Below are 9,933 nucleotides of genomic sequence, written 5' to 3'. Positions count from 1 at the left end.
TGGAGAGAACCCATTTAGTTGTTGAGTTTGTGGGGAAATATTGAGTCAGAAAGGATATCTGAACAGACATGTCTGTACTCTGGTAGAAGAAACAATCCCCTCCACCAAAATTAAAATCTACCCAAATCAAAAGCCCTGGGTAGACAAATCCGTCCGTGAGGCTCTGAAAGTGCGCACATCAGCATACAACACCGGGCTGGAGACAGGCAACATGGAAGAACACAAGATGGGAAGATACAACGTCAGGAGAGCAGTAAAAGAGGCAAAACGGCGTTACAGGGATAAAGTTGAACTTCAGTTCGAACAGGCTGACTCTAGAGGCATGTGGCAGGGCCTCAGAACAATGACAGATTACAAAGGCACCTCCCTCAAACTGAACAATGACATCTCCTTAGCAAATGATCTCAATTCCTTATATGCAAGGTTTGAGGCTGTGAATAAAAACACCAGCCCACAAACCACGGCAATGGGGGGGGGGGGGGGTCTGCTGAGGTGAGACGGATCTTTAAAAAAGTGAATATCAGGAAGGCAGCAGGACCGGACGGCATCCCCGGCCGCGTCCTAAAAGTCTGTGCCGACCAACTGGCCCCGGTATTCACTGACATCTTCAACCTGTCCTTGGAACAGGCTGTCATCCCCACCTGTCTGAAGAAGTCCACCATCATCCCTGTACCCAAAAAATCTATGCCCGCTTGCCTCAACGACTACCGCCCTGTAGCCCTCACCTCCATAGCCATGAAGTGCTTTGAGAAGCTAGTGAAGGGCTACATCTGTTCCTCCCTCCCCATCAACCTGGACCCTCTGCAATTTGCATATCGCCCCAACAGGTCCACGGAGGACGCCATAGCCCATGTGTTGCACACAGCAGCATCACACCTGGACAAGAGGCAGGGGAACTATGTGAGAATGCTGTCATCGACTACAGCTCAGCATTCAACACCATAGTCCCCTCCAAACTCATAGCCAAGCTCAGGGACCTGGGCTTGAACTATGACCTCTGCCAGTGGGTCTTGGACTTCCTGACGGGCAGACCCCAGGTGGTAAGAGCAGGCAACTGCACCTCCTCATCCATCACGCTCAACATAGGGGCCCCCCAGGGCTGTGTTCTGAGCCCCCTCCTCTACTCCCTGTACACACATGACTGCGTAGCACAGCGGAACAACAACACCATCATCAAATTTGCTGATGACACAGTAGTGGTGGGCCTGATCTCTGCCAACGACGAAAGGGCCTACCTGGAAGAGGTAGAGAACCTGTCACAGTGGTGTCAGGAGAACTGCCTCTCCCTGAACGTCAGCATAACAAAAGAGATGATTGTGGACTTCAGGAGGTCGGGGGTCAAGGACTACAGCCCCCTCAGCATCGACGGGGCACCGGTTGAGAGAGTGAACAGTTTCAAGTACCTCGGAGCCCACATATCCGAGGATTTGACATGGATCACACACATTGACAGTGTTGTGAAGAAGGCACGACAACGCCTCTACTTCCTCAGGCGCCTAAGGATGTTCCAAGTCAGTCAGAAGATCCTTAGGAACTTCTACTCATGTACAATAGAGAGCATCCTGACTGGCAACATCACCTCCTGGTTTGGGAATAGCACTGCACAAGACCGTAGCAGACTACAAAGAGTGACACGTTCAGCCGAACGCACAATTGGAGGGGGGCTTCCCACCCTCCAGAACATTTACAACAAGCGGTGCAAGGGGAAGGCTAAGAGAATTATTAAGGACTCGAGCCACCCGAACAACTGCCTCTTTGAACTGCTGCGGTCAGGCAAGCGATACCGGAGTCTTAAGGCGAGCACAGAAAGACTCAGAAGAAGCTTCTATCCCCAGGCCATCAGGCTGCTAAACGAACAATAAACACTATGCAACAACCATCAAATGCTCACAGCACACACACCCACACGCACAAACTCACTTAAACAAACAAACACACTGCAGCACCCACTCTCCACACTTTAGATCACACAAACACACTTTATATTTATTGATAAAGGATTTGCACTACAACTCGTACACCTACTGTAAATTCTACCTAAATTGCACCTCATCCTATTTCTGCCTTGCACTATATAGTATTGTATATTAGTACACTACACAGTATTGTATATTATATGGTAACTCAGTTACGTCTACTCTGCATCGAACATTGTACATATGTCTATATTGAACACTGTGACCTCATTTTTTTACTTCTAATTTACATGCTATACTATGTTATTTTATTTAATACTTATCTTGTCTTGCACAGTCTCTGGAGCGTAACAGTAAGAAGCATTTTGTATAAAAGTATTCTGTACTTCTGTATGACAACTATTAAAGAAACTTGAAACTTGAAACTTGACACATGATGATAACTCATACTGGAGAGAAACCATTTAGTTGTTCAGTGTGTGGGAAGGTTTTCAGTCAGAAAGGATTTCTGAATAGACAAATGATAACTCATACTGGAAAGAGACCATTTAGTTGTTCACTTTGTGGGGAAATATTCAGTCAGAAAGGAAAACTGAATAGACACATGCGAATTAATACTGGAGAGAAACCATTTACTTGTTCAGTTTGTGGAAAGGTTTTCTGTCAGAAAGGAGGTCTGAATAGCCACATGAGAACTCATACTGGAGAGAGACAATTTAGTTGTTCACTTTGTGGGGAAATATTCAGTCATAAAGGAAAATTGAATAGCCACATGAGATTTATTTGTTCAGTTTAAGTGGAGAGTAGACTTGAAAAGAAGATAAACAGTATACACAATAGGAACCTCATGTACTTTTACTAAGCAGTATACACAATACGAACCGTACTTTTACAAAGCAGTATACTCAATAGGAACCCCACGTACCTTTACAAAGCAGTATACTCAATAGGAACCTCATGTACTTTTACTAAGCAGTGTACTCAATAGGAACCTGTGATGTACATGGGTACGTGGGTTGGTCATTACCATTATTACTGTATTTATGACACCATCTGAACATCAGGTTAGTATATGTAAATATGTTATGTTTTGGATGTGATGTGTGTGGGTGTTTGAATGATGGCTAATGCTGTCTCTTTCTCTCTATCAGGTGCCGCCCGTCCCTACACTGAAGAGTGCTGATTGTCTAATGGGTAACAGCTGATGATAATCATCTCAAGAGGGACGGGTGGACAGATATACCAGACAGCACACACTCGTCCGGGCGCCTCTCTGTGTCAGTTACCAGTGACCAGGGTGTTGGAGGTTGCCACTGTGTTGCCATTTACCACAGTGTGTGGACAATTGTATATTGTGTTGGCCTTGTGTGTTCCACTTCCACGGTTAGGTGGTAAGTTAATTTGGGTTCACACTGTTGTTTTGATACTGTAGTTTCACTGTATTATACTGCCCTTTGTTTTCACTTTTGTGTGAGTTTGTATGTGTAGTTGGCCTCTGGGCCTATTCTCTCTTCCCTGTTAAGGGATTACTACCATACTGTTGGCTTTTAGGCCATTGTTGCCACTGTTTCCCCGTGGGAACTATATTACTCACTCTTGTGTGGGTTTGTATGTGTAGTTGGCCTCTGGGCCTATTTTCTTCCCTGTTAAGGGAATACTACACATACTGTTGGCTTTTAGGCCATGTTTGCTTACTCTAGTATTTTACCTGTGTTGGCTCTTGTGCCTTACCTATTATATTACTTGTTTGTTCTCCCCTTACCTTTCTCCCTGTTTGTTAATTGTTTGTGGGTTGTTTTTTCCCTTTGTTAAATACTCATATTACAGGTGGAGGTTTGAATTCCTGCCCCAGATAATAAATATAATTTACCTTTTGAAAGCGCGTTTGTGTTGTTTTACTATCTGCCGGGACCTTGCTTTAAAAGCATCTACTGAGGGGGTTGTTTTGTTCATGTGCAGCTTGCCTCAAGTTTCTATTCTATGTGGTCATTAGACCTTAGTACATGACATGGGGGCTCAATGCCGGTCTTCTGTGTACTTGTGACATGGGAGCTTGCTGGTTGCACAATTGTATAGTTCCTTGTTGGTACATGACATGGGCATGTGACATGTGAACTTGTTGATTGGAGCGTGTCAGGTAGTTTGCGTCTTTTCATTTGGTAAGTTGTATTATTATATATCCATATTTCCGTACTGCACACTTGACTGTTGTAAACCATTGTTGTGAGTTATGCTCTTAACCATTCTATTTTTTTCCACATAGGTAAAGGGTGGATCACCTGCTTTGGTTAGGGGGAGGGGGTCGTCTATTCCGGTGGAGTGCGCAATGAAATCGGTAAGCGACTGAAGATATGTGTAGTCCTCATTCCGCGAGGGAAGTAGTTTAGACAGGGTAGTTAGTGTTACCCAGTGTGATCCTAGTTAGGTGTTTAGAACCGGCATTTATTATTTTTATGAATGTTAGATGTGGACATTAAATCGAATTGGTCAGGTTGTCATACTGCATAATGTGTCTGTTAAGTGTTGCACAGGGACATTGTTGAGTACTATAGGTGAGTGGCTATTTTGTAGGGCTTATTGAAGTCTGATTGGTTGGGTAGTATTGTGTGTTGCTACGGGAGTGTACTTTCTTTCATAACTGTATTCTGTGGTAGAGAGTAGAGCTATGGAGGTTTGTGATCAGGATGTTGGTGTGTCGGATCTTGATGGTGTTGACTCTGCACTAGGTTCGGAACATACCAGTGTTACTTCTGCTGGTGACTTGAGCGCACTGAGCGCTGAGCTGCGTTTAGCCTGTCTAGAGGAGAGGGCGGTTTTGCGCAGGGAGAATAGAGAAGAGAGGAAGGAGGAGAGAGACAGAGAAGAGAGAAAGGAGGAGAGAGAATGGGAAGAGAGGAAGGAGGTGAGAGACATGGAGGAGAGAGACAGAGAGAGGGACAAAGAGGAGAAGGCGGCTGATAGGGAATTTCAATTGGCGATGAGGAAACTAGAATTGGAGGGTGGTGAGGCTAGGCGTAGCGCCACTTCCTCTCCAGTACTTTCCGACTCCCTTTGATATTAGCCAGCATATGTCCTTGGTTCCCCTTTTTCATGAGTCTGAAGTGGAGTTGTTTTTTACTGTGTTTGAACGCACCGCGCAGGCTCTGTGTTGGCCAGTGGGCATGTGGGCAATTATGTTGCAAGGCAGGCTCACAGGGAAGGCACAAAAAGCACATGCCGCGTTGTCGTTGGATGACAGCTTAAACTATGAGCGTGTGAAAAGCGCTGTCTTGCGTTTGTACGAACTGGTACCAGAAGCATACAGGCAGCATTTTCGAAACCGCCGTAAATCTCCTTCCCAAACCCATGTTGATTTCTCCCTGGAGGAGAGACTTAATTTTGATCGGTGGTGTTCTGCGTGTGAGGTAAAAGACTTTGAGTGAATTGGTACTTGTGGAGCAGTTCAAAGCCACCCTGCCAGTCGAAGCTGTGCTCTATTTACATGGGCAGGGGGTGTCAACACTCCGACAGGCTGCTATTTCGGCAGACGAGTTTTAATGGTCACGCAAACGTGTTTCTGTACGTCCTACTGTATGTGGTGGAGGTGGCTCATTCATGAGTGACTCTGCATTTCAGCCACGCTCACCGCCGTCTAAAAGACCGGTGGTGTGCAATTATTGTAAGAAAACTGGCCATATGGTAAAAGGATGTCATACGCTGAGGAAGCAACAGGAGAAAAAAGGGTCAGCTCAGAAACCAAAAGGTGTGGGGTTGATTGGTACAGTGTCATGTTCTGACCAGAATAGCTCTCTGGAAAAAGAAAGTGATGACTGTTTTAAACCCTTTCTGTTTGATGGTTGTGTGTCACTGTCGGGTGACATCTGTGACCAACGGAAGGTGAGAATACTCCGTGATACAGGTGGTTCTCAGTCATTCATCCTGGCTGATGTCTTACCGCTGAATGAAAACTCTTACTGTCAGTCTAGTGCGATGGTGAGAGGTATTGAAATGGGGTGTATGCGTGTGCCTTTACATAAGGTGCATGTACAGTCAGATCTTATCACAGGTTGTTTTCCTGTCGCCGTTTGCCCATGTTTTCCTGTGGAGGGCGTTGAGTTTATCATGGGGAACGATATTGCTGGGGAGAGTGTGATCCCTGTGTTGGAGGTTGAAAACGCTCCATTGACTGACTTGTGTTGTGATGAATTGATTAATAATCACCCAATGTTTTTTCTGCTTGTGTTGTCACCAAGGCACAGGACAGGAAGCGAACTCAGGCTTTGACGTTGAGTGACTCTGTCGGTGGCTATCGCCCAGGACAGGGGGCCATCTATTGGAATGATGGAGGAGATTGCTGTAAGTAGCGTTCAGGGGAAGCTGGTAATTCCCAAGTTTGCTGACGTTTCACTACCACTGACTCGTCAAGCATTGATCACTGCTCAGCACAGTGATTCCTCCCTATCAAATTGTTTTGCGGCAGTGGCCAGTGCTACTGCTAGTAGGAAACAGACTTTTGTGATAGAGGAGGTGGTGTTGCACACCTAGACCGGGTGTAGCAGATTTGAGGTGTGGAGGAGACTGGAATACAAAGCGTCAAATTGTGTTGCCAATGATATGTGGACATCACATGTAAATGTTGGCGCATGACCATTTAGGTATTGCTAAAACTTGTAATAGTGGGGACGCCAAATCAGGGGGTGCGTCCGGCTCCCCTGCGCTCCATTCCGGACATGGGGGAACCTTTTGAACATGTATCTGTCATCTGCCTAAAACAAGGGCGGAAAATCATTACATGTTGACAATTATGTGTGGTTCCACCCGTTTCCCGGAGGCGATACCTCTGAGGAAAATTATTGTTCCAGCCGTTACCAAGGTTCTAATTTGAGTGGCACCATTTTGGGTCCTGTTGATGTTATTTGACAGACGCCATTTTGGATCCTGACAATGTTATTTTTGTGACGCCATTTTTGTGGGGAGATGGGCGCTGTGATGGTGACAGGGAAATGTGCTGATTTTTGTTTCCCTGTTTGCTGTCCTGTTACGCGCAATGAGATGATTCTTTATTTTCCCAGGAACTGTTTCCAGTTTGTTGTCTCCTGTTGACAGGTTGGTATCGGTGGAGCGGCCTGGCAAAAGTAAAGTTTGTTGTTGTTTTTTTTTTCACAACATTCGGTGATCCACGTGTAGACCCTTAAAGGGCAACACAAAACAGTTTGGAATATTTCCAATGGTCCAAACTATTTGCGAACATGTTATTCTCTAGAGTTCTACACACCATGGGGAATTTCATGTGTGGCTACATTTTCTGTTCCTGAACTGAGAACACTACCAGTCTACCATATGCCAAATACTGTGTTGGTGCAGGTTGTGGTTGGGGTGGGGCTGTGCCATTTGTTCTGTTTGTTATTAGGGATGCTGAACAGGAGTCAGAATTGTGTTTAGCCCTGCAGGTGTGTTTGCTTTGTCTCCCAGGGTAGGGGGCACTATGCGTCCTCGTTGGCTAGGGGAGCCCTCGCTTCTGTCCGGGGGTAAATGAGGATATAGATAACCTTTACAATGATCACAGCACAGCAGTCATGTGATCCCTGCTTTGGCGCACAAAACGTTCTACTTTGTACTTTCATTATCCATTATGTTTTGTTCTATTCTATCCCAGTCATATTCTACTAGGATCCTGTGGAGGGGAGGGAAGAGTGTCGGGCACTACTTATGTGGGAGGTACATTGTTGGTGTTGGGGTGTGTTGTGTTTCATTGCTGAGAGAAACCGTTTACAACTTGAATCGCAAGTTGCAGTACTGACAGCAATGTAAAGAGCTCTACCGGCCTGCGTGGACCAAATATATATTGTTGGCCACTTTAGATTCATCACACTACACTGTGGGGTATATGGTTAGAGTGGTGTTTCTTTGTTTATCCAGGTGAGCTTGGTTGTGTCTTATGGCACTTATGATTATGTGTGAGTTAGATGGTGAGATGGTTAGATCTCACCATGTTTTGAAAACAGTGTGCATACATTAGCCAGTATGTACTACTTACAGTTTTCACTGGGCAGAAATTAGACCCTAATGGCCTAATAGACCCGCTGCATGTGGGTGACGTCACTGCGCGTCTATTGTACCTATGTCGTTGTACATGTTGTGCATGTTTCATTTGTTCATTTGTTATGTTGTCTGCTGTGTTTTCCAGAACATCCTGGAGCACGGTGTGCGTGTTGGGAGTGCGGTCTCCCTTAAAGCAATACGCATATCAGTGGCCGGTGGCGATGAGGGAGGTAGTGAGAGGGGAGGCTCTGTGCACCCTGGACAAGGGGCTAGCTGGGCCTAGCCATGGTCCCTGGGGCTCTCCTTGCCTTCTGGCTCCAAATGCTAATGTGTCTCTCCGTTTTCTGTACTACAGGAGGGTGAACGTAATAACGGTGCCTGAATTGTTCCCGTTGTCCAGGATGGGGCCCGTCATGGCCTTCGGGATAAGGAATGCACCGGCCACGTTCCGACGGCTGATACGTCTGGTGTTGGGTGATGTGCCTAGGGGCATTGTGTGTGTTTTGGGTGAGGTGGTGGTCGACCGTGTGGGCCCGGAGCGGGGCCTGTGTGGTGCTGATGTGACCCATTTGGTGGGTGGTTTTGTGGGGGAGAATTTTTTTTCTGTAGTTTCTGTTCTCCCTGGTATGTGGTACTAACCTCATGTTGGTAATGGGTAATAATGTTTTGCTAACCCTACAGGTTCGCTCTTATGGGGGGAGGTGTGACGTACATGGGTACGTGGGTTGGTCATTACCATTATTACTGTATTTATGACACCATCTGAACATCAGGTTAGTATATGTAAATATGTTATGTTTTGGATGTGATGTGTGTGGGTGTTTGAATGATGGCTAATGCTGTCTCTTTTTCTCTATCAGGTGCCGCCCGTCCCTACACTGAAGAGTGCTGATTGTATAATGGGTAACAGCTGATGATAATCACCTCAAGAGGGACGGGTGGACAGATATACCAGACAGCACACAATCGTCCGGGCGCCTCTCTGTGTCAGTTACCAGTGACCAGGGTGTTGGAGGTTGCCACTGTGTTGCCATTTACCACAGTGTGTGGACAATTGTATATTGTGTTGGCCTTGTGTGTTCCACTTCCACGGTTAGGTGGTAAGTTAATTTGGGTTCACACTGTTGTTTTGATACTGTAGTTTCACTGTATTATACTGCCCTTTGTTTTCACTTTTGTGTGAGTCTGTATGTGTAGTTGGCCTCTGGGCCTATTCTCTCTTCCCTGTTAAGGGATTACTACCATACTGTTGGCTTTTAGGCCATTGTTGCCACTGTTTCCCCGTGGGAACTATATTACTCACTCTTGTGTGGGTTTGTATGTGTAGTAGGCCTCTGGGCCTTTTTTTCTTCCCTGTTAAGGGAATACTACACATACTGTTGACTTTTAGGCCATGTTTGCTTACTCTAGTATTTTACCTGTGTTGGCTCTTGTGCCTTACTCTATTATATTACTTGTTTGTTCTCCCCTTACCTTTCTCCCTGTTTGTTAATTGTTTGTGGGTTGTTTTTTCCCTTTGTTAAATAATCATATTACAGGTGGAGGTTTGAATTCCTGCCCCAGATAATAAATATAATTTACCTTTTGAAAGCGCGTTTGTGTTGTTTTACTATCTGCCGGGACCTTGCTTTAAAAGCATCTACTGAGGGGGTTGTTTTGTTCATGTGCAGCTTGCCTCAAGTTTCTATTCTATGTGGTCATTAGACCTTAGTACATGACAGAACCCCAATTACTTTTACAAAGCAGTATACTCAATAGGAACCGTATGTACTTTTACTAAGCAGTATACTCAATAGGAACCCCATGTACTTTTACAAAGCAGTATACTCAATCGGAACCTCATGTACTTTTACAAAGCAGTATACTCAATAGGAACCCCATGTACCTTTTTTTTTTGAAGGCACATAATGATTATGAGGTGGCTATCACTGGAGCCAGACCCTCTTTGCTAGTATCTGGAGCTTCAAAACAGGATTTGGAAGTGGCTTTCATGTAT

Source organism: Notolepis coatsorum (genome assembly GCF_963971535.1).
Source record: "Notolepis coatsorum genome assembly, chromosome: 4".
Taxonomy (NCBI): domain Eukaryota; kingdom Metazoa; phylum Chordata; class Actinopteri; order Aulopiformes; family Paralepididae; genus Notolepis; species Notolepis coatsorum.
This window is presented reverse-complemented; position numbering follows the sequence as displayed.